Here is a 22,876-nt window from a genome sequence, read left to right on the forward strand (position 1 = left end):
ACCCTGGGATCATGACCTGAGCTGAAGGCAGATGTTTTACAGACTGAGCCACCCCGGCACCCTGGACATTGTTTTAAAAAAAAAACCTTGCCCTACATTGATTTTGTGCAACACAGGACTGATATCACTGCCTTAAAGGATCCAGATTTGTAGATTTATTTTTCCATCAACTTGCAGCAAACTTCTTTAATCTGAAAGGACCCCTGATAACAAGATGACCCAGTGGGCAGACAGTATTACTGATAGCTGGATGCTTGTCCAGATATCTTGAATCTCTGTATGTCATATGGGTGCAGCCTTATGTTATCATCCAACAAGGAGGATTAGCTGGGAAAAATATGAACATATTTATCTCTATCAGAGTGGGAGGAATTACACAATTGCTGGAATTTATCTTTGACTCTGAAGAATAGGTCACACAGTTTTAAGCCAGACTTCTAGCAGAGATGGAAACATCAGACAAACTGCTTATCTGACATACCCATAATAATTTAACATATTGTACCTTTCCCTACTCTGTTGTTTATTTGTATGCCAAACATGATAAGCAAACCAAGATAGGCACACTGTTAGCATTTAAATATTATAATGCTTCTCTGTCTTTATTATCTATTTTCTTTCCATCCATCTCTCTTTCTTTTCTTTACCCTGCCTCTTTTTATATCTTTTCCTCCTCTATCTAAAGGATATAACCCTTATGATAATAAGGGTTATTTTTTATTATGAGCAAGTGACACTGTGATAAATTCCACCGTGTGATATATGTAGTGGCACATTGTCTTACTCAAATGATTAATTAAAACTGGTCATAAAGGAATGCTAATTTACTGAGGCCTCTTTAATGCCTGTGAATCCTCTGTTATGAGGGAAAATGACAATGATGTGCGGCAGCAGTGCCATTAGTCTTTGAGTAAGGAATCCTTTAAGTTATGGACAGCTACATGCTTCTCTTAAGTTCGGTGCTTTTAAAGGAAGCAGCAGAATGTCCTTTGGCAACTCCCTGACAGATTTCATAGGATGTGTTTCTTTTCTATTGGGAAATAGAGCAGATGTATCCAAGGGAATTGGGTAGACATAAAAATGTATATCATTCTAATTATGTCTATATGGATTGAAGATTTATTCTAGTTCTTTGAAAATTCAAGTGTGTATTTCTAGTATTAACAATTACCTGACACTTCATGAAATCTTGCTGTCTTGCAATGGGTCCCAAGAGACAAGAAAAAAGAAAAACTGCTGAGAACAGGATTTCAAGCCCTGGAGATCTCATCTTTACCTGTCATCCACTCCCTGTTCTAACTAGTCAGCTGGAATCCAGCTATTAACATCATAAAATCCAGGCATAACAACATAATAAAAACCACAAAATGATCACTGTAAAAAAACATAGAAAAAGAAAAAGTAAAGAAATATAAACTGTTGAAAGAAGAGATTGAATCTGAATTCTCTGAATTCTCATGTCAGGTATTTTAAATATAAATAAATAGAAGGGACCGTTGATCCTGGTATTATTAATTTATACTAACAGAGAAGGCTGGACTCTTAGACTGGGACTCCTAAGTGAATCAGAAAGTTTCAGAAAATTCAGGAGGGAAAGTCAGTTTTATTGATAATGAGGCAGTTCAGTCCAAATGGATGATCTAGTGTTATATTTAGATATACCTTGAAGATCTGACAGAGAGACAGAGAATAATTAAGGACTCCTCTGTTTTGACTACATCAACATCGTAATCATCATCAGGCATTAATTGATATTTGGGCGCAGTGGTAATCACTGGTACTGTGAACAGTAATGAAGACACATTAGACATATTGGAGTAACAATGTGTATAGGAGGTTGAAATTTTATTTTCCAACAGAGAAAAAGCAAATATTCAAAAAAGTATAATGGACAATGCTGTATGATTGCAAGAATTCTGTGTAGTGCCCCTGGATTTATAGATGGAGCTATAGCACCATTGGATCAGAATTAAACCAACTGTCTAAGCCCCTAAATGAAACTACCTTTGCCTAAAGCACCTCTTGGTTAATATTTTACAATAAGAAAGACATAATGCATGTTTTTAAGTACATAAGGTCATGGGAAAGTATTTTAATTTTCACATATTTGTGAGCTGGAAAAAGAAAGGACTCATCCTTTTTCTGAAGCAGAAGAGAAACTCGAGGATGAACATATGAGCATTTGGCTTTCTTTTTTACTTGAACACCTGGGAAAGTAAGTATCTATTAGTATAAGTGAATATGTCTAGAAACAGAAACACAATCCTAGAGATAATAACTAGTATTTATTGAGTGCTTTCTATGTGCAAGGTGCTGTTCTGGGCACTCTGCGTAAATTAACTCATTTAATTCTCTTCATAATCCTGTGTGGTAGGTATGTACTGTTATTATTACCACTGTACAGAATAACTAAACCAGAGAAGATAAATAACTAGAACAAAGTCATGGAGCTGGTAAATGGCAGAGCTAGCATTTGAGCCTGGGAATGCTGGGTCTAGACTTTGCACAAAACCATCACATCTGAGTACCTACATGTATTTCGGTAACTTTTAAAAAGATTTTATTTATTTATTTGAAAGAGAGAGATAGAGATAGAGAGAGAGAGAGAGAGAGAGAGAGAACACAAGCCAGGGGAATGGGAGAGGGAGAAGAAGGTTTCCTGCTTATCAGGGAGCCTGATACGGGGCTGTGTCCCAGGACCCTGGGATCTTGACCTGAGCGGAAGACAGATACTTAACAACTAAGCCACCCAGGTGACCCTATTTGGGTAATTTTTAAAAAATTTACTTTCTTGCCTCTGCCTAGGATTCTATCACATTTTTGTGAAGTTTGTTACTTTTTATTATGTACCTTTCAGATCATTAAAAGTTCAATGATTACAGTAAGTAGTTGATCCTGTGTCAAAAAATAATATACGATGATCATCAACCATCAAAATGCATATTTGCATAAGGTCCTGGAAGCCTCTGGAAGGAGGGGGTAGGTCATAAACAAAGAGGAGCTAAGGATACACAGCCCACCTAAATTTTTCTGGGTTCTAATACCAGGTTGGACCATAGAGGAAGTGTCAACCAGGCTGTAAGTTTCACAAATCAATGATAAAATTTCCTGGGGAAAAGAGGTTTGATATATATCTATAGGAAAAGGCTTTGTTGTTGGCTTGTCTGAGGCAGCAGGGCCCTTAGGCTATCTAGGGGATAGGTACAGTTCAAGGAGCAATGCAGGTCTGAGTAAATGGGGCCAGTGTTTTCTTCTGATATGTTTACTCACTATATCAGAATGACATTTCCTCCAGGCTATGATGTGATCCTAGAGATTGAGGTTAGGGCTCTCATGCTAAGGACCATCATGATGTACCATATAAACAGTGATGCTCAAGGGTGAATTCCTGGTCTACATCTGTCTGATAACTAATCAGTGCTTTCAAAATGATTGATGAGAAAGACTCTGTGGTTTGTCCAGATTAACATCATCTAAATCCCCCCCCCCAACCCAGGAGATAATTCCCCTTTTCTCATAAGTTTCAAAATTATTCTTTCTAGTGTTCAGCCAATAACACCCCCCCCCCCTTTTAAAGATTGTATTTATTTGAGAGAGAGAGAGAGAGAGAGTGCAAGAAGTGGGGACAAAGTTTAGAGGGAGAGAGAGAAGCAAGTTCTCCACTGAGCAGGGAGACCGACCTGGGCTCCATCCCAGGACCATGGGATCATGACCTGAGTTGAAGGTAGATGCTTAACTGACTGAGCCACCCAGGTGTCCCTGCCCATAACCCCTTTTATAACAAAGTCATGATTACACAAGAAAATAAAATGAAGAAGTGAGTTGCTTTCGTCTATATACGTAGAATTCCAGGAATGTGATTGTTTCAAATGCAGACTGATACAGGTATGTTGAATTGGTTGTACTGGTGACTGGAACCTCACAAGTGACACTGCTGTCAGGACATGATTTTATAAAACTGTAGACAACTTTTGGTTAAAGTCCAGATAAAACAAGATAAAATCTTTCCACAATTTGCTTAGTACTTGCATTCCTGGAAAAAGTACCTTAGGGAAAACCATGCAAAACATACTGTGCTTATTATAAAATATGGTTAGAGTCTAGGCTCAGATTATAAACAGATTCTTCTTCTTCTTCTTCTTATTTTTTTTTAACTTTAAAGCATTTTTTTTTTATTCTTGTAAACTTAAGGAATTGGGAGAAATCAAAGATTGATACTCCTGGGCAGTTTTCTTCCTTTACTAAGGGAAATTAAGCATACTGGCAAAGGACATTTGAGTAGCTTGATCATTTATCAAGTAGTACTTATCCAATAAATGAAAGATTGCCTCACATCTTAAGCCATTGTCCTTAAGATGCTGTCTTTCATTATACATCATAATGGGCTATCACATTATCACCAGTCTCTCTCTTCTTACTATTTCTGTCTCTATTTCTATTTCTCTCTTTCTTTTCAAAGGAAATAGATTTTCCTAATCTGGGCATTCTATAGCTTTTTACTGCCTTTGGGGCAAAGACGAGATTGAAGAACTTTTTTCTTTTGCTTTTAATATTTTTTTACCATAAAAGTGCACCTCGCTTATTGTAAATATTAGCAGCCATGCCTTGATTTCAGACTTCCATGTTAGGAACAGAAAGTAATCATAATAAAAAAATTTTCTAAACTGTAGTTCATGGAATCATTGCCATTTATAGTCTTATGGACACTAGTCTTCAGGTAACCCAAATACTCAACAGACTTATCTTTATGTTCCGTCTTGCCCTTTTGGCATTTGGTAGTTTTCGTGAGTCATGAGACTTATTTCTTAAAAAGTCTACTATGAGATTGTACTATGTGTTATAGTGTTAATTACCAAGGTGTAGATCAATGTTGTTTAAATTGCCAGTTACAGTCAAAATTATTAAAAGTTAAATAGAAAAAGAAATCCTAGCAAACTAGTAATGGTGAGAACAGTTTTATATTACTTCTTTTTCTCCATTTCATATATGTATCTGTATTTTGGGTAGTGATGTAAAACGTGTATAAACAGATTTTTCATCTATGTAAGTGACCAATGGGACATTTGAAAGTCGTACAGGCAGTGGGACAATTCTTTGTAAGTGAACTGCTTTGCATACTGTAGAACATGCAGCATCTTTGGCTATATCTCTTGAAAAACTAGTGCCCGTCCTCATTGTGACAACCCAAAATGCTCCATGCTTTTCTGAAATGCCCTCTCCAAAGTGGTACCACCGCATGAAGAACCACTGGTCACTTGCTTCTATAGAATTTAAGTCTTTTTTTCCTCCTTTCTTTAGTGAGAATAACAGAGCTATTCATCTGTGCTCATGTCTCAACTGTAGACTATATGTACTGCACATGAAGGTTATTGTTAAGCGCCTCTTTAACCTTATAAAATGCCAGGGAAGACATTAAACAAAAATCTCTCTGTAAAACTGATGCTGCTTTAAGAATGATTCAGCCATGGCAACAGTGAAGGTCGGTTTTTAAAAAGAAAGTGTTCTTTGACCAGTGTAAATTCCAGAAGGGTAAAAGAAAAAAAAAAAAAAGAAAAAAAAGAAAGAAAAATCCCCAGAGACCATCATGGTCATTTTGAAGGGCAAAGAAATCTAAACTGGGTTTTATCCAAAACACAGTACAATTGCAAAGCAGTTTTTCAGAGGATCAGTGGCTCTAATACAAAATTACACACTTAGGTCCAGTTAGCATGAATCCAGCCACAAAAATCAATGTTACATATGTCCTGTCAGAATGACCCACACATAAATCTCTTAAGTGCCAGACATATTGATAAATCTACCAAGCACTAATGTTATCTGACTCTTTCACAGATAAGATGCCACATTTTTTGTGGCATCCATAGATTACTTTAGACAGGAATAAATTCCTAGAGGAGAGGATAAAAAAAGAAGATAAAGTATATGCTATTATATACGTCGAAATTTCTTTTTTCTGTATTGTTTAAAAAAACACATACTTAGTGACATTCTGTTTTGTCACAGTAGTTCTAAAACTCACTTTATTCATGAAAACAAAATAGAGAATATTTATAGGATATCAGGAAGCTCATATGCTCCAATGACTACACTGATAGAATATCAGGACAATGCCCAAATAGATGGAGACTTGGTTAGACACAAATAGGACAGATCTTAATGCTTTTTAACTTCTTGGCAAGCATTACTATTGCTAAGAAATCTCAGAGCATAGGTAAAATTTTGAAAATTTTTAAGATATGACCCCCTCAGTATGTCAATATAGACATGAAGAAACATGCATATTTAGTTTACCTCAAAGTCATAAAAATGCTATTTTTAGATTTATCACATTGGCAAGAATTTCAAAAAGTGAACCTTTTGCACAACTATGTAAATATGCTTAATACTAATGAACTCTTAAAAATGAGTAATTAAGATTTTTAAAAAGTGAACCTCTGCCGTCAAAATTCTGTACTTTTAAAATTTGAATATAGTTGACACAATGTTACCTTAGTTTCACATGTTCAACTTAGTAACTTGAGAAGTTTATACATTATGCTTTGTTCACAAGTGTAGCTGCCATCTGTCCTGTTATCACTATTACAATATCATTAACTGTACTCCTTATGCTCTACCTTTTATTCCCTAGACTTATTCATTCCATAACTGCAGGGCCATATCTCCCTCTCACCTTCACCCATTTTGCCCATCCCCCCTCCCCATCTCCTCTGGCAACCATCAGTTTGTTCTCCATATTTATAAGTCTGATTGAGCATTTTTTTTTTAAATTAGCTTTTGCTTTCTGGTTTTGTTTTGTTTGTTTGCTTGGTTTTTGTTTTTGTTTTTTGTTTTGTTTTGTTTTAGATTCTACTTATGAGTGGAATCATATGGCATTTGTTTTTCTCAATCTGACTTATTTCAATTAGCATTTAATACCCTCTAGGTCTATGCATGTTTTCTCAAATTGTGCAATCTCATCTTTTTATAGTTGTATAACATCCCATTGTATATATATACCACATCTTCCTTATCTGTTTGTCTATTGATGGACACTTCGTTTGCTTCAATATCTTGGCTATTGTAAATAATGCTTCAATAAACTTTGGAGAGTATATATCTTCTTTGAATTAGTAAAAATTCTACATCTCTTAATAATTTCCTAAGCCTGTGCTACATTATAACCAGTATAGTACAATATCCAGTGGAAAGTAAGCACTGTGAATTCAGGGATTTATTTTATTTATAGGTATATCTTGAGAATCTAAAATTTGTCTCTCTAAGCAGGAGTTCACAATACTTGTTGAATAAATGTTGACTTTATTATTAAATATCAGTTGTTCTCATGAGCTCCCATGTCTTTGAGTACATAATACAGTCAGTAATAAAATATACTGAACTCTTGGGATCAAGTGAGATAATGTATGCAGAACCACTGTACCAACTCTTTCCAGTATGAATTATTTTTACATGATGTTATTTTGATATTTATCTTTTAAAATAAAATCCAAGTTATTAATCAGTAAGTGAGTAAAAGCCAAGAGAGTACCTGATTTCTCAGTAACATTTTACATTTACTGAAACACTCTTATCTTTTAGTTTTCAAATTGTCTTGTGTCTGAAATTTCACTGACCATTCCTTCTCAAATCTCTTTTGCTAGTTTTCCCTAGAACCTTTTCCCTTGGAACTTGGTCTTGGTTCTCCTTATCCTCTCTGTTTACATTCTCTCTTTTGGTGTTACTGTTTGTTACCATCACTTTATATATCATCTATATACTGAAGACCCCTCAATTATGCCTATTTCAAATGTCTCTTCATATATATATATATTCATTCATTCAACGGTGCCCCTCCGCTGACCTTTCATTTTGGATGCCTCACAGGCATCTCAAAATCTATATGGATGCAATGGGATTCCTTTACACCTCACCCCACCCCACCTATGTTCACATTTGTTCTGCTTTCAAACTCAGGAGATGTCATTACATCTACTGATGTATCCATTCAGTTTCTTAAGTCATACATAATTTGCTTTTCCTAATCCTCCTGCCCTCCTCAGCCAATTCATCAACAGATTCCTTAAGTCTTCCTTCAAAATATCTTTATATCTTTATTTTTTTATCTTCTCTGCCAAGACTCTGGTACAATATACCCTCCCTTCTTCCTTGGAAGACAACAATAAATAATATAAATAAATAAATAAATGAAATCTTTAAAAAATTATGCTTAAAAAAATCTTAATTTAATAAACTTTCCATGAAGAATTCTAACAACTGCCTGTATTCATAAAAATTGTGTGGAAACCTCTGTTAAACAATGTCATTCAAAACTAGAAAGTTGTATGACTTTGATAGTTATGCTTCTTGTACTGCCTATAAAGAAAATATGAACTATTATGGTTAGTTTCCATGAGTTTCATTTTAAATTATAGAACAGTCTCCCTTCATGAAAAGAAAAAGAAAGTGGCATTTTATTTTTCCCTCAAGTCCAGTACTTTATTATGGAGTGGTAGCCCTGCAAATTCAAATACTATGGAATGCGCTTTAGAACCTGATAACTTTAAAAAAATGAAATTTGTCAAGCTTATGTTCAAGTAGTTCAGTGGAGGATTAAAAGCTATATTACTGAACTAAGGCCCTATGAAAAATGCCCCCTCTTACATTCTAAGAGACTTACGAGTTTGAAGTTGCAGTCCAGAATCAGCTATGCACTTTTCTTTATTCTAAAGAGATAAAACCTCAGAACTTCCTTTGCCATAAATAAATGGCCGCTAATTTCATTATAACATCATTGTTTTAAATCCATGCTTTGTGAATTACCATGTTATAGCTAAGATCATGTTTAACAAAATCTCTGTACCATTTCTGGTCACTGAACTCTGCTAAATAATGAACTGTGAAGGAATCCTTGAAGAACTGGTGACATTTGCATAGATGATAGAAGAGGAAAGAAAGATGCTTTGAGGTAACAATGAACATAATATGTTTGCAGGTCAGTTAAAATACTGACCTACATTGGCCAGAGGGAATATGTGGGAAGAAAGAAAAAATAAGGCAGGCAAGGTAGGGAGATCAGTGAAGACCTTGAAAAGCAAGTAGAATTGTAAACTTGACCCAGTAGGAGATAGGGAGTTACTGAAGGTTATTAAGCAAATAAGTAAATGCTACAAAGTCATCTAGAGCCCTTTTTGTGTTTTTCATGGTACCGGATTTAGCTTTTTTTTTTTTTTTTAAAGATTTTATTTATTTATTTGACAGAGATCACAGGTAGGTGGAGAGGCAGCCAGAGAGAGAGAGGAAGGGAAGCAGGCTCCCTGCTGAGCAGAGAGCCCGATGGATGCGGGGCTCGATCCCAGGACCCTGGGATCATGACCTGAGCCGAAGGCAGAGGCTTTAACCCACTGAGCCACCCAGGCGCCCCCAGATTTAGCTCTGAAGGTGGTCAGAGTAATGGATCTGATAAACAAAATTGTGAAGGAATACTTACTAAAAGAGGTGTATCTGTATAAACTTCTTAGCAGATAATGGAGCCTCATTATGTGTTAGCTCCCAACTTTCCTTTCTAAGGCTTTGGTACCTTTGAGCTAGTTAGTTTTCACCGAGCACATGGTCTTTTTCTCTAAAGTAAGGCTATAACATGATACTTCCCATTTGTCGATCTTATAAAAACCTTCTGTAAGATAGAACTTCCAAACATGAATATGATCATCAAATTCCTAGAGACAGTATAGCTAAAGGAGATGCATTTTGTACAGCTGTTAATTGTTACACCAACAAATGACTGGTAATACTATACCCAACACATTTTAAGGAAAAAGTTGAACAATTGATGAAGATACAAGCATAATTCAGAGTTAGATATCCAATTATAGTTCAGGTATGCTTGGGAATCATTAAGGCAAATGAACATTTCAGTTTTAAATAACTCTCTACCAAAGTCTAGTATTTAGGATTCCCACCCTGGAGCAGTCCCAAAAGAGTAACCTGATGTAGAAATCTCAGAGGTTTTTAGGAATCATATCCATTCATACTGACACTTTATAACTCAGCTTTCTTCCTAGACTGCTTACCTATTATTAATGAGCAGCCATGAAGCCATAGGTATTTCCTGGGAAGATATTGACTCAACTGAGACCTAGAGGTCCAGATGTGGGCAGGTAAAGACTCTTTCAGGAGTAACATAATTGCCACTGGGGTGGCGGTGGTGACGACTAAGCAAACATGAGCCATCTCAACTTAGGGTCCCCTTCCACTGCTCTTAAATGTCTTTCTCAACTACTGTATTTAAAGTTGTTTTCTTTCTGCCACAATGCTTCCAAGGAATGACTGCCCCCTGAGTTCAGGAGTATCTGTTCATTGCAGTCATTCATACATAGTCTAGCAGTATTTGTCAAGGCAGGTTTCCCTAGAGAAGATGGCCTGGGAGGAATCTATTTTTGTGAACTCACCTGCCAATCTCTCTCCCTTAATGAACATCAACAATAAGGCCTGACCATAGTAATGCCAATGTCTGTGAGGTCCAGCCTCTCTCAAGTCTTAAGATTGACTTCCGTTTGTCTGCTTTGAGATTGCCTGCTGATGAATATGGCACAACCCTAGCTGCTGGCCTGTTCTGACAACCAACTTAATCCTCCAGTTCTAGGAATGCCTCTTTCTCAACTGTCCAACATTGTGACTAACATAGGCAACCACTGCTATGTATAAAATGCTTTAGTGTTGCCACTAGTAAAATAAAGCTGCATCATAAACTGTGTTACTGCTTTGGCTCATACTCCATTGCATACTCATATTCTCAAATTTCCCATCAACTCCACAAACACTAATTGACCATCTACTATATGTCTTTGGGCTGGTTAATCCATACTGTACCAATATGCCTAGAACTTAGGCCTTCTTTCTCTGAAAGGCCATTGACAACATTTAAAAACTCAAAACAAAACAAAATAAAACATTGATTCTAAAATATAAAAAGACACTAACCCTGAAAAATTTAAAGTAATAAATGTTTAAATATCTACAAAAATTAACATTGCTTTAACCTCATTAATTGTTAAAGTTCATGTCAAGTAAAATTTCATAACCATTGAAAACAATTTGTGATTTAGATTTTTTCACTTTGCAAGAATTCCTGGGCATGTATTGAGACTGAGATGTGGAGAAATTAGAACCAATCACAAAGCGTTTGGCTTAACACCAAATTTCAAAGAAAATTACAAATGTCTTTAAAATTTTATAGTTAAAATACAGTAAAAATGATCCATAATGTGACTACTAAAATTTAACATGTTTCTGATGACGTGGAGTGGGGCCTCTCCAGGCAAAAATAAGTGCTGTTAAAACACGATTTTTTAAAAAATTTAAATTCAAGTTAGTTAACATACAGTGCAGCACTGATTTCAGGAGCAGAATCCAGGGATTCATTACCCAGTGTTCATCCCAACAAGTGCCTATCACCCATTTAGCTCATCCCCCCACTTACATCTCCTCCAGCCACCCTCAGTTTGTCCTCTATATTTAAGAGTCTCTTATGGTTCCCCCCCTGTCTGTTTTTTACCTTGTTTTATTTTTCCTTCCCTTCCCCTATATTCCTGTTTTGTTTCTTAAATTCCACATATGAGTGAAATTATATGATATTTGTCTTTCTCTGACTGACTTATTTCACATAGCATAATACACTCTAATTCCATCCATGTTATTGCAAATAGCCAGATTTCATTCTTCTTGATCCCTGAGTATATATATTACCACATCTTCTTTATCCATTCATCAGTTGGTGAACATTTGGGCTCTTTCCATAATTTGGCTATTGTTGGTAGAACTGCAATAAACATCGGGGTACATGTGCCCTTTTGAATCAGCATTTTTGATTCTTTGGATAAATATCTAGTAGTGGAATTGCTGGGTCATAGGGTATTTTTATTTTTAACTTCTTGAGAAATCTCCATTCTGTTTTCCAGAGTAGCTGTACCAGTTTGTGTTTCCACCAGCAGTGTTGAATTTGATGAGTTCTTTATAGACTTTGGATACTAACCTTTTATCTAATTTTAAAATATGATTCTGTAAGAGGTACTGCTTACTTGGTTTGCCCAGAATTTCTGGAGTCCCTTGTGGGGTTATCTCTGTATGTGGTTATTTAATATGGAATCTTAAGCAGATGAAAAGAGGATTCATTGAGAATGGTCGATCCATACTTCAAAATGAACCAGTGCCTATATTACTATGTCTTAACTTCAATATAAATCCAAATACCTGCAAAGTATATGTATTGTGTATTTGGTAAATATTTTCCATTCTCCTCTCCAAGGAGCTAATTTTGACCAAAAGCTTAGGGGATAGCCTTCCCTCCTCATCCCCATGCATATGGAGATTTTCTTTCATAAGTTTATAAATGTTTTTCTGTATTCCACATCATTCTTGCCCCACAGTGTTCTGTCATGAAAATGTTATTGTCTTCATTTCTATTTTGTTGTTGTTGTTGTTGTTAGATTCTATTCATTTATTTATTTGACAGACAATGAGTGTGAGGATGAGCTGGGGCCGGGAGTGGCGGGAGAGGGAGAAGGCGGCTCCATGCTGAGCAGGGAGCTGGACATAGGACTTGATCCCAGGACCCAGGGATCATGTCCTGAGCTGAAGGCAGATGCATAACTGATTGAGCTTCCCAGGCGTCCCTCTTCATTTCTATCTTAAATAGATTTCTAACTCTCTGTTATATTTCTCAAGTTTTGCTTCAATAATAATAAAGTAACAAGCCATCTCTCATTGAATATACTATGTGTGGCTCTATGCCATATATTCATATTTCATGTACTTCTGATATATTTTCAAGGTGTGTATTATGATATCCCTTTTACAGATGAAGAAAAATAGTCTCAGAATTTGTGTTACTGTTCCTTGCCACATGGTGAATAACGTGAGCAAGATTTAGTTCACTGGTGGTAACTCCAGCTGTCTTTTCACTACAGGATATTTCCTTCCAAATCTTTATCACGTTTCTTACTGGATTGGCATTTCAGTATAGTCTGTTGGTTGCCAGCCCCATGTGGGAACTTCCAATAACTATAGGATAGATCACTTCAACTCAGTATCTCCACTGTTTGTATTTTAACCATGATGAGAGTTCTTTCTGCCCAGAATTTCTCTGTTATGCTTTTAATACAGGGAAAGTTAAATACATCTCCTCTGGGCAAGAATAGTCATTTACTTGCTGGAGTCCCAGCTGGAGACAAATTTTTTTCTCACAATACAGTGTTAGGGCACTTCCTGTTTAATGCCACTGAGTTACTTCTCATAACAGCAGCTCATAAGTCCTATTGTTCTGTTGTGTCCTTTCCAATACTAGATATACTGCTGAATTAGAAAGACACGCTCAGAAGGCTGTGGGCACAAAAGGAAAGGGTACCAATTCATGTGATTTCTTTGTTGTGAGGTCCTTTCTGCTATTTACAGATTATTCTATTTACTTAATAATATAATTGCTCAGAGTTTGCTTTCAGTTAACAAGTCTTTATTAATTGATTTCTATAATGATTTGCTCCCTTTAATGCACTTTGCAAAATGCCTGCTATTTACTTAGTGTTAAGGAGGGAATGACTTCTTTCTTCTTCTTTTTTTTTTTCAAGATTTTATTTGTTTATTTGATAGACAGAGATCACAGGTAGTCGGAGAGTCAGGCAGAGAGAGAGGAAGGAAAGCAGGCTCCCTGCTGAGCAGAGAGCCCAATGCGGGGCTGGGTCCTGATCCCAGGACCCTGAGATCATGACCTGAGTCAAAGGCAGAGGCTCAACCCACAGGGCCATCCAGGGGCCCAGGAATGGCTTCTTTCTCATCTGCATGCTCTGTCCTATGTCTTTTTTTTTTTTCTCTTTCTGTATAATCAGCAATCTGTTTGCTGTTTACTACAGCAGTGGAAGGGGTTATAATTTGTTCCCTTTAGTGGGAAGAGAAAGTTGCTGATTGGGATCACAATTGAATATGAATCTTTTATAGGACAGAAATGTGTACAACATGCTTAGTGATTAAACATTCCTCAGAGGGTGGTCTGGTTTACTTATTTTGACTCAAAATCATATGCATTATACAAAGTTAGTTCAATATTAGGAAAACAATTAGCATATTACTTCCAACCAATAGGTCAGAGAAGTAAAAACAATTTGATAATTTCAGTAAAATTAGAAAAATTCTGGAAAAAATTTATGCTTATATTTTATTTTAAAATCTTTCCAAACTCACATATGAAATTTCATTAACATATGTTGCTTCTGTAACATCTCAAATCAATGGCTGACTTCATTCTTAATAGTATCCAATTAAAATCAGGTGGAAAACAAAATGCCTGTTATTATCATTGTTATCTAATTGTTTTGGAAGTGCTAATCAAAGCCATAAGATATGGAACCAAAATGAGAGGTATAATTATTAGAAAGGAAATACAAAATTATCTTTATTTGCAGATGGTATAATTGTATACTGAAAAACACAGAAAAGGATGAATTTGAAAACAATAAGAATTTATAAGAACCTTAAATAAAATATACTGATACAAGATGAAAATACAGCCCCCTCCCCTCACCCCATAAGTGGCCCACCAAGACAGGCATCAACATCATCATCATCATCATTATCATCGTTATTATTATTAAAGGTGGTCTCTCAAGGGTCTCCCAGCCAGTGATGCTCTTGCTGTGGATGAATGTGGTGAAGACGGAGCATGTCCTGAGCATCAAGCCATAGTATAGGCTCAAATTATAAGGTTCCTTCATCAGAGTTGTCACCATCACCATGCACAAAATGCATGTTTTAAAGTGAAGAACCTAGCACCACATTGATGCAGAAGGGGAGTTTGATAAAACTGTGATGGTACAGCCTTCCAATTACAGTCCCAATGAGAAAAATAAACACACATTTACAGTCCAACTTGCATCCTGCCTGACACCTCTGGTAACAATGGAAGCAGAGTGATCCCAGGCAAAACCAGAAGACATGGATCTGAAACTAAAGGTATGTTTGAATGGCCAGCAGAAAATCATAAGCCACATGTTGTAGAAATCAAAAGACACATTTACAAGTGTATCACAAACAAAACACCAACAGTGTCTTAATCTCTCAGTTTTTCATCTTGTGAGGACACTGAAGTTAAGTGATGGATGATGGTAGGACACTGCAGGTAAAGTTCAGAGGCTGAAGGAGAACAAACAATTAAAAGATGATGAGCTGTATTAGTTAGTTCAAGCCGCCATAAAAACACCAAAAAAAAACCAGGCAGCTTAAACAACAGACATTTATTTTGTAACAGTTCTGGAGGCTAGAAGTCCATGATGAAGGTGCCAGCGAATTTGGTTTCTGGCATGAGCCCTCTTCCTAGCTTGTAGACAGCTGCCTTTTTGCTGTGTGCTCACATGGCCTTTCCTTTATACTCATATGAAGAAAGAGAGAGAGTATGTGTGGGAACAGGAGAGGGAGTGGGAGAGAGGGAGATCCACCTCTGGTGTCTCTTCACAACTCCTAACCACAATGTATACTTCTAGCAAACTTACCCCTATATCCTGTGGCTTTAGTTTGGAATCATGAAGAGTGATTCAGGTTGCAGAATGGTGGAGAGAGGGTAAAAAATTCTAGGTAGAGGAAGAGATGAGGGGAAATGGAGAAAGACTTCAAGTAATCCAGAAAATCGTCATTCAGACTATGAATATGAACTTCTTTATGATGTAAAAGACTGTCCAATCCTGTTTAATTATGTGTCATCTTAAAATTTAAAAAAAATACAAATCTTCTAAACAGAATTCTTCTATATGTTACATTTGCTAAATTGGAGTGGTTACTGTTGTTTTTTTGTCATCAGAAATTTGACTTTAAAATAGGCTTCATCTGTGAAAGGTATATTTCATGACTTAATGGTAAGATATATTTCATGACTTTCTTTGGTTAACTTTAGCTTCAGGTATGAAAACAGCACAACTGAAAATCTTTTTAAAAATGCACAATCAGAAATGCCTGGGTGGCCACAGTCAGTAAGGCCTATGCCTTAGGCTAAGGTCATGATAACAGGGTCCTGGGATGGAGCCTTGCATCAGGCTCCCTGCTCAGTGGAGAGTCTACTTCTCCCTCTACTCCCCCCACCCCCCACCCTCTGCTCATGCGTGCTCTCTCTCTTTCTCTCAAATACATAAGTAAGATCTTAAAAAAAAAAAAAAGAAAATAGATTTCTTTTAAAAAATGCAAGATTAGCCATTCTGCATTTCACCATTATAAATAAATACATACATACAACAGTGAGTAAAAAAATATATAATGTGGAAATCTCATTTTCAATCCCAGTGAAAAGATGGACTACAAAAGAATAACCTCAATAGTAGAAAAATATGTGAAAATCATATAAAGAAAACTATAACACTGTACCTAAATGGTTTTTTTTTTTGATGATTTTATTTACTTATTTGAGAGTGAGAGAGAGAGAATGGGCACAGTGGGGGGACAGAGGCAGAGGGAGAGGGAGAAGACTCCTTGCTGAGCAAGGAGCCCAATGCAGGGCTTGATCCCAGGACCCCAAGATCATGACCTGAGCTGGAGGCAGATGCTTAACCAACTGAGCCACCCAGGTGCTCCACTACATAAATAGTTTTTAATAAAAAGAGATGTTTATACTAGGAAGAATAAATGGTACTAAGGTATCAGTCATTCCTAAATCAGTTATAGTTTTAATGAAAATTCCAGTGAAGATTTTCCATGTTGACAAAATGTTTCTAAAGGTACTCTGAAAGAAGAAAGAGTTAGTATAATAGAATATAAAATCCAGAAATAAATCCACAATTATATGGTCAAGTATCTTCAACAAAGGAGAAGAGAATATCCAATGGAAAAAAGTCTCTTTAACAAATGGTGTTGGGAAAACTGGACAGCAACATGCAAAAGAACGAAACTGGATGACTTTCTTACACCATACACAAAAATAAATTCAAAATGGATGAAAGACCTACATGTGAGACAGGAAACCATCAAAACACTGGAGGAGAACATAGGCAGCAACCTCTTTGACATCAGCCTTAGCAACTTCTTAATAGACACATCTTCAGAGGTAAGGAAACAAAAGCAAATGAACTATTGGGCCTTCAAAATAAAAAGCTTCTGCACAGGAAAGGAAGCAATCAATAAAACTAAAAGGCAGCCTTTGGAATGGGAGAAGATATTTGCAAATGCCATATCTGATAAATGGTTAGTATCCAAAATCTATAAAGAACTCATCAAACTGAGCACCCATAAAACAAATAACCCAGTTAAGAAATGGGCAGAAGACAGGAATAGACATTTTTACAAAGGAGACATACAGATGGCTGACACAAACATGAAGATACTCATCACTTACCATCAGGGAAACACAAATCAAAAGTACAATGAGATATCACCTCACACCTGTCAAAATGGCTAAAATTAACAACACAGGAAACAGCAGGTATTGGCAAGAATGTGGAGAAAGGGGAATCCCTTTACACTGTTGGTAGTAGTGCAAACTGGTGTAGCCATGCCAGAAAACAGTATGGAGTTTCCTTAAAAAGTTAAAAATAGAACTACCCTATAATCCAGCAATTACACTACTAGATATTTAAAGGATACAAAAATGCTGATTCGAAGGGACACATGCACACCCATGTTTATAGCTAAAAATAGTGTTTTTTAAAGAGAGAGCTTTATTCATTCAGTAAATGCATACAACAAGTTGGATTTGATAATATAGAAGTGATGGGTGGCTTTGACCAATGTAGATTTGGTGCAGTGGTATGAATGAGCATCTTACTATAGTGGGTTAAGAGAAAATGGGAGTTAGAAAACGAATCTGAACAAATATGTTGAGTAGATTTGTAATAAAAAGGACAGTCGTGGGTAGTGGAAAAATTTTATCTTTTTTTTTTTTTCAAGAAAGTAATTATTATAGCATGTTTTTGGTGTTGATGGGAATGATCCAGTAGAGAAGAAAAAATTAATGATGCAAAAGAGAGAGGACATAATAATCTTTGAACACACTGATAGTTGCTGTGATATTAGGCAAAAACAGGACTCTCTTAAATCCATGACAAAGGGTTATGGTTATATGATAAAAATAAGTTAAAAATAGAATAATAAATTAATACAGGTAAGAAAAGGCTAATTCTTTTTTAGTAGTATATACATTAATGAGAAAAAAATGTATGCCTGCTAAGTCTGATGGGTAACCAAATAAATAAATTATGGTACATTTATTACAATAGTATTTAGTTATTTTAAATAATAAGTACAAATATGTTACCATGACCAAAAAATATCATTCCTAAATATACATGATTAAGATTAAGGAACAAAAAGCAAGTTTCAGAACTATATTCATTGTACTATCCCACTTATTTAAAGAAACAAGGAGTGCATACAACAGTTTTGTATATATGCAGAAAATATTAAGAAAAATGCACAATGAACTTCATAATGATCATGTGGAGGGAGGGTGAGAGAATGTCTGCATTGTATGTTGGATCTTTCTGTGTTATTTGAATTTTTTAACAGAAATAGCTGTTGAAATCATAATTAAAACATGTCAAATAAATAAAAAATATATAATGATAAATTTTACCCATATATATAAAATTAATATTCCCAAAAAACTAAGTAGAAGGGAAAATGAACACATACACACACACACACACACACACAAGCAAAGACACTAATAGTTAAAATGAACACATTGCGTCAGTAGTAATTAATTCATTTAATATTAAAATATACCTAGTTCATTAGGTGGTTACTATGTATCCAACATTTTTAGATAGTGTATATGCAAATATAAACATGAAACATTGTCGATTCTCAAGGAGGTTCCAACCGAGTGGAAGAGACAGAGGAGTAAATATGAAATTCTGATTCAGAGGGTTAATGCATATGACATGAAAAAGATGGGCAGATACAGAGAATAAATGTACCCTGAATTTCTAAATAAATATATCTAAGCTGAGACCCAACAGGCAAGTAGGAGTTATCCAGAGAAGAAAGAACATTCCAGGTAGCAACAATACCAAACGCAAAGGCGCAGAACAAGTAAAAGTGTCACATGCTGAGAAAACCACAAATCAGTTTCATTAGTGTGTTCCCAATATATATCACAATGCCTGACACAGAATACCTGCTTCATAAATATTTAACTGAATGAGTTTGGCTGAGCATAGGGTCACATTTTGGGGAAAAGGAGAGGTTGCAAATATTTCATACAAATGACAAGTTATTTCAAGTAAAGTATCAGTTAAAATAATAAGAAGATACCATTTATTTTACCAAAACATTAAAACGAAAGGAGACATCAAATGTGATTGAGAGTGAAACTGCCAACACTTGTGCATTTTCACTGACAGGTAAGTTGAACACTTGAAGAAAGAAAGTTTTGCAAAATAAATCAAGAACTTTAAAAATGTACGTGCTTCTGGGGTGTCTGGGTGGCTCAAATTGATTAAGCATCTGACTCTCCATCTCAACTCAGGTCTTGATCTCAGGGTTGTGAGTAGAAGCCCTGCTTTGGGCTTAAAAATAAAAAAAGAAAGAAAAAGAAAAAAATATGTGGTTCTCATCTAACAATTCTTCTGTTGGGTAACTCTCCTGAAAAACTTTTAGTTCCACCAAAAACGTGTCCAAGTCTCTGTACAAAAATAACAATTTCCATTGCACTTCCATTAAGTCAGAAATAGAAATAGCCCATCATTATAGTGAAGAATATCCAAGTAAATTATCCATTCTGCATCATTAAAAAAGATACATAAGTAAAGGTTTAAGTTCTCAGGAAAGACCTTTGTTGTGATGTAAAATGTAAATTACATATTTTTAAAAAGTATACTTTTTTTTTAAAGTTAGGTGCTATAGAGTAGAGGAAATGCAAAAATTGTTGACTGTAGTGATGTTAGATGGGAGAACAAGTGATGCTTTTTCTTTCTTCTGCTTCTCTGTAATTTCTAAGTTTAGTATACATAAGAAATCCACTACATGAACTAAAAGAAATTTTTAAAATATGTACTAATTGTCCTAAATTTAAAATATCTAGACTTCTGTGAAGCCATTTAGAAATGATGTCTTAAAGCCTGGAATATGGAATAGTGGCTTTGATAGCTCAGTCCTTTTCATCTTAGTTTTGTCAGCTTCCCAAAATTAATTTAAATATAATCCTTTAAAATTAAAATGGGATTTGCCAAAACTATTTATTCATGGGGGAAAAGGTGAAGGAGAGCTAGTTTGAATGGGTCTGGTTTTATAGGTAGCCTTACTAGAGAGGAAGCTCCTAAAATCATGAGATGCAGAGTTCTTAGGGGCCTGTGGAAAGGAAGGACAGCCAATATGTGAATTGCATGACATTGCAATATGGTAAAAGCAAGAATGATTTACTATCTAGGTTTTAACTAATATATTATAGATTCAAATCTTCCAGTAAACCAATTTTCAATAATGAATATGTCAATTTGTTACAAGTTTTTCTTTAAACAAGGTTGAATTTTTGACCACTTTATTTTCTGTCTTTATCCCATCGTAAAATTCCAGTAATGGGGGCACATTTCAGGTGAATGGATTGTACATTTGTTATTGTGTAGTTCTCTTTGTCAAATAAAAAATAAACTTTTTCTTGGTACTAAGAGTTTTTTGTATATCAAGGAAATTAGCCCCTTGTTTGGCAAATATGTCGCTTATTTGCTCTCACTTTATCTTTTGACTTTGTTTACAAATTTTTTTTGCTACTTGGAAATTTCTAATGTATCATTTTCTTAAGCTATACTCATGTATGCAAAAAATAAAAATATAATATTTTCCTTTGTTTTTGAATACCCTAGCTTCACTTATATTTCCAGCAATCCCTCCATTCCCCTCTCATTGCACATAATAACAGGTGAATTTTATTCCCTTATATAAATCCAGTCATTTCAAGTTTAAACTATGGCCACTCAAGTCTTCCTTCACTCCCCTACCTATTTGTCTCTGAAGAGACATATAAGTTCTGGGGGTCTTCTAGAGGGTCATGGTATTGGGGAAATGTGATTAGTCCCTCAGCTGGGTTCTGTTCATGTTTTCATCTGTTGGGATGGCTATTAACACCCAACTGATGGTTGGCCTCACAAAAATGGCTGTGGTCTCCAGTTGTACAGTATAGTCCATACTGCCATCTGCTGGTGCCATCTGCTGGCTTACAAATTATGATATATCTTGAGGTCCCCTAGATCACTCTAGAAACTTACAGCTGTATACTTTTCAGAGTAATTTCATAGTCTCTTCTTTTACTCTCTGGGGCTACAGAAAGTTGGTGGGAATGTCTCAGCTTCTTCCTTACAGCCATCCCAATTTCTCCCATTCTACTGTGATGATGCCAGTGAGGACTCCTGTGAAGAACCCTCCAAGTCAGAGTTCCAGATAGGAAGTGAGATTTGGATCTTTTCTACTCTTAGGTCTTAACCTTCTTTCTCCTACCCTTGAGAGAATTTTTATTTCACCTTTGGAAAACGAAAATTTACTTATTGTTCTTTATATTTTTTGCCTTAAAACTGGGCCATAGAAAGGCCAAGAAATTGACACAATTCTCTTTGACTATCCTAAGGTTGTCTTCCTTCTCTGTGTCAATGAAGACCTTGTGTTTAGTTCTGATGCTTAGATTAACAGTGTAGGGCAAAGGAAGCATAAGAAATAATATACCTACTTGAATTTAATGATGTCATCCTGAACCAATTTTTATGTAATAAAATTTGTCCTATCCCGCTGCTCTTGTTTCTGGGCTTAGGTCATGGTTATTCTAAGGTCTTTTTCACCTCAATATTTTGCATAATCTTATCTGTATTTTCTTCTAACATTTTTATAGACTCAACATTTTAAACACTTAAATCATGGACTTACCTGGTATTTATTTTGATGTACACAGTTAAGACAGGGACCCAGTTTACTAATTTCTCATTTAAAAAAAATATTTGTTTATTTATTTATTTGAGAGAGAGAGAGAGAGAGAGAGAGAGAGAGAGGGACCATGTGCAAGCAGGGGGAGATGCAGAGAAGGAGGAAGAAGAGGGGAAAGAATCTCAAGCAGACTCTGGTTGGAGCCTGACATGGGGCACCTTTTCATGACCCTGAGATCATGACCTGAGCCAAAACCAAGAGTCCTGACTGAGTCACCCAGGGGCCCCAGTTTACTAATTTCTCAAAATGACATTGTGGCAACATACTGGTTTGGATTTCTTGGAGCAAGATTTAGCCTGAAGTGCTCCTAGATGCCAGAAATAATCACCAGTTTCATGACTAAACCTCTCTTTAGAATTAGAATAGTGGTTGTCACCTTTGACTGCCTATTGGAATGTGTAGGGATATATAAAAAATATCAGTAAATTGGTCTTAACCCCTCATGATTGTAAAAATCTTCCTGATAATTCCAAAACAGTTATATTTGAGAACTGTTAGGTTACAAGCCTATCTTTATGGCAAAAAGAACATAAGTGAAATCCATGTGACATTTATTTTCCTATAGAGCAGGGTGGAATGTGCATTCCAGTCACCTGGAGGGCTTGTTGAAACCCAGGTTGCTGGGCCCCACTCTCAGAGTTTCTGATTTAGAAGGTCTGGAGTGATGCCTAAGAATTAGCATTTCTAACAAGTTCCTGGTTTATACTGATGTTGCTGGTCCAGAGGCCACAATTTGAGAGGAGCTGAAATAGGGTATAGAAAGGACTTTTGCGAGAAAATAATTCTTGTCTTTTTATTTGGCAGAGGCTATCTGCATCTACATTTATACTGGTGCTTCTATATCCCATTTGAATTTTTTAAAAAGATTGTAAATAAAAAAATTACATATGCAGAATTTATTATTTATATATACTTATTAAAGAAATGATTTATGATGCAATGAAATGGGATATAAAAAATTGAT

This window comes from Martes martes, assembly GCF_963455335.1.
Source record: "Martes martes genome assembly, chromosome: 11".
NCBI classification, from domain to species: Eukaryota; Metazoa; Chordata; class Mammalia; order Carnivora; family Mustelidae; genus Martes; species Martes martes.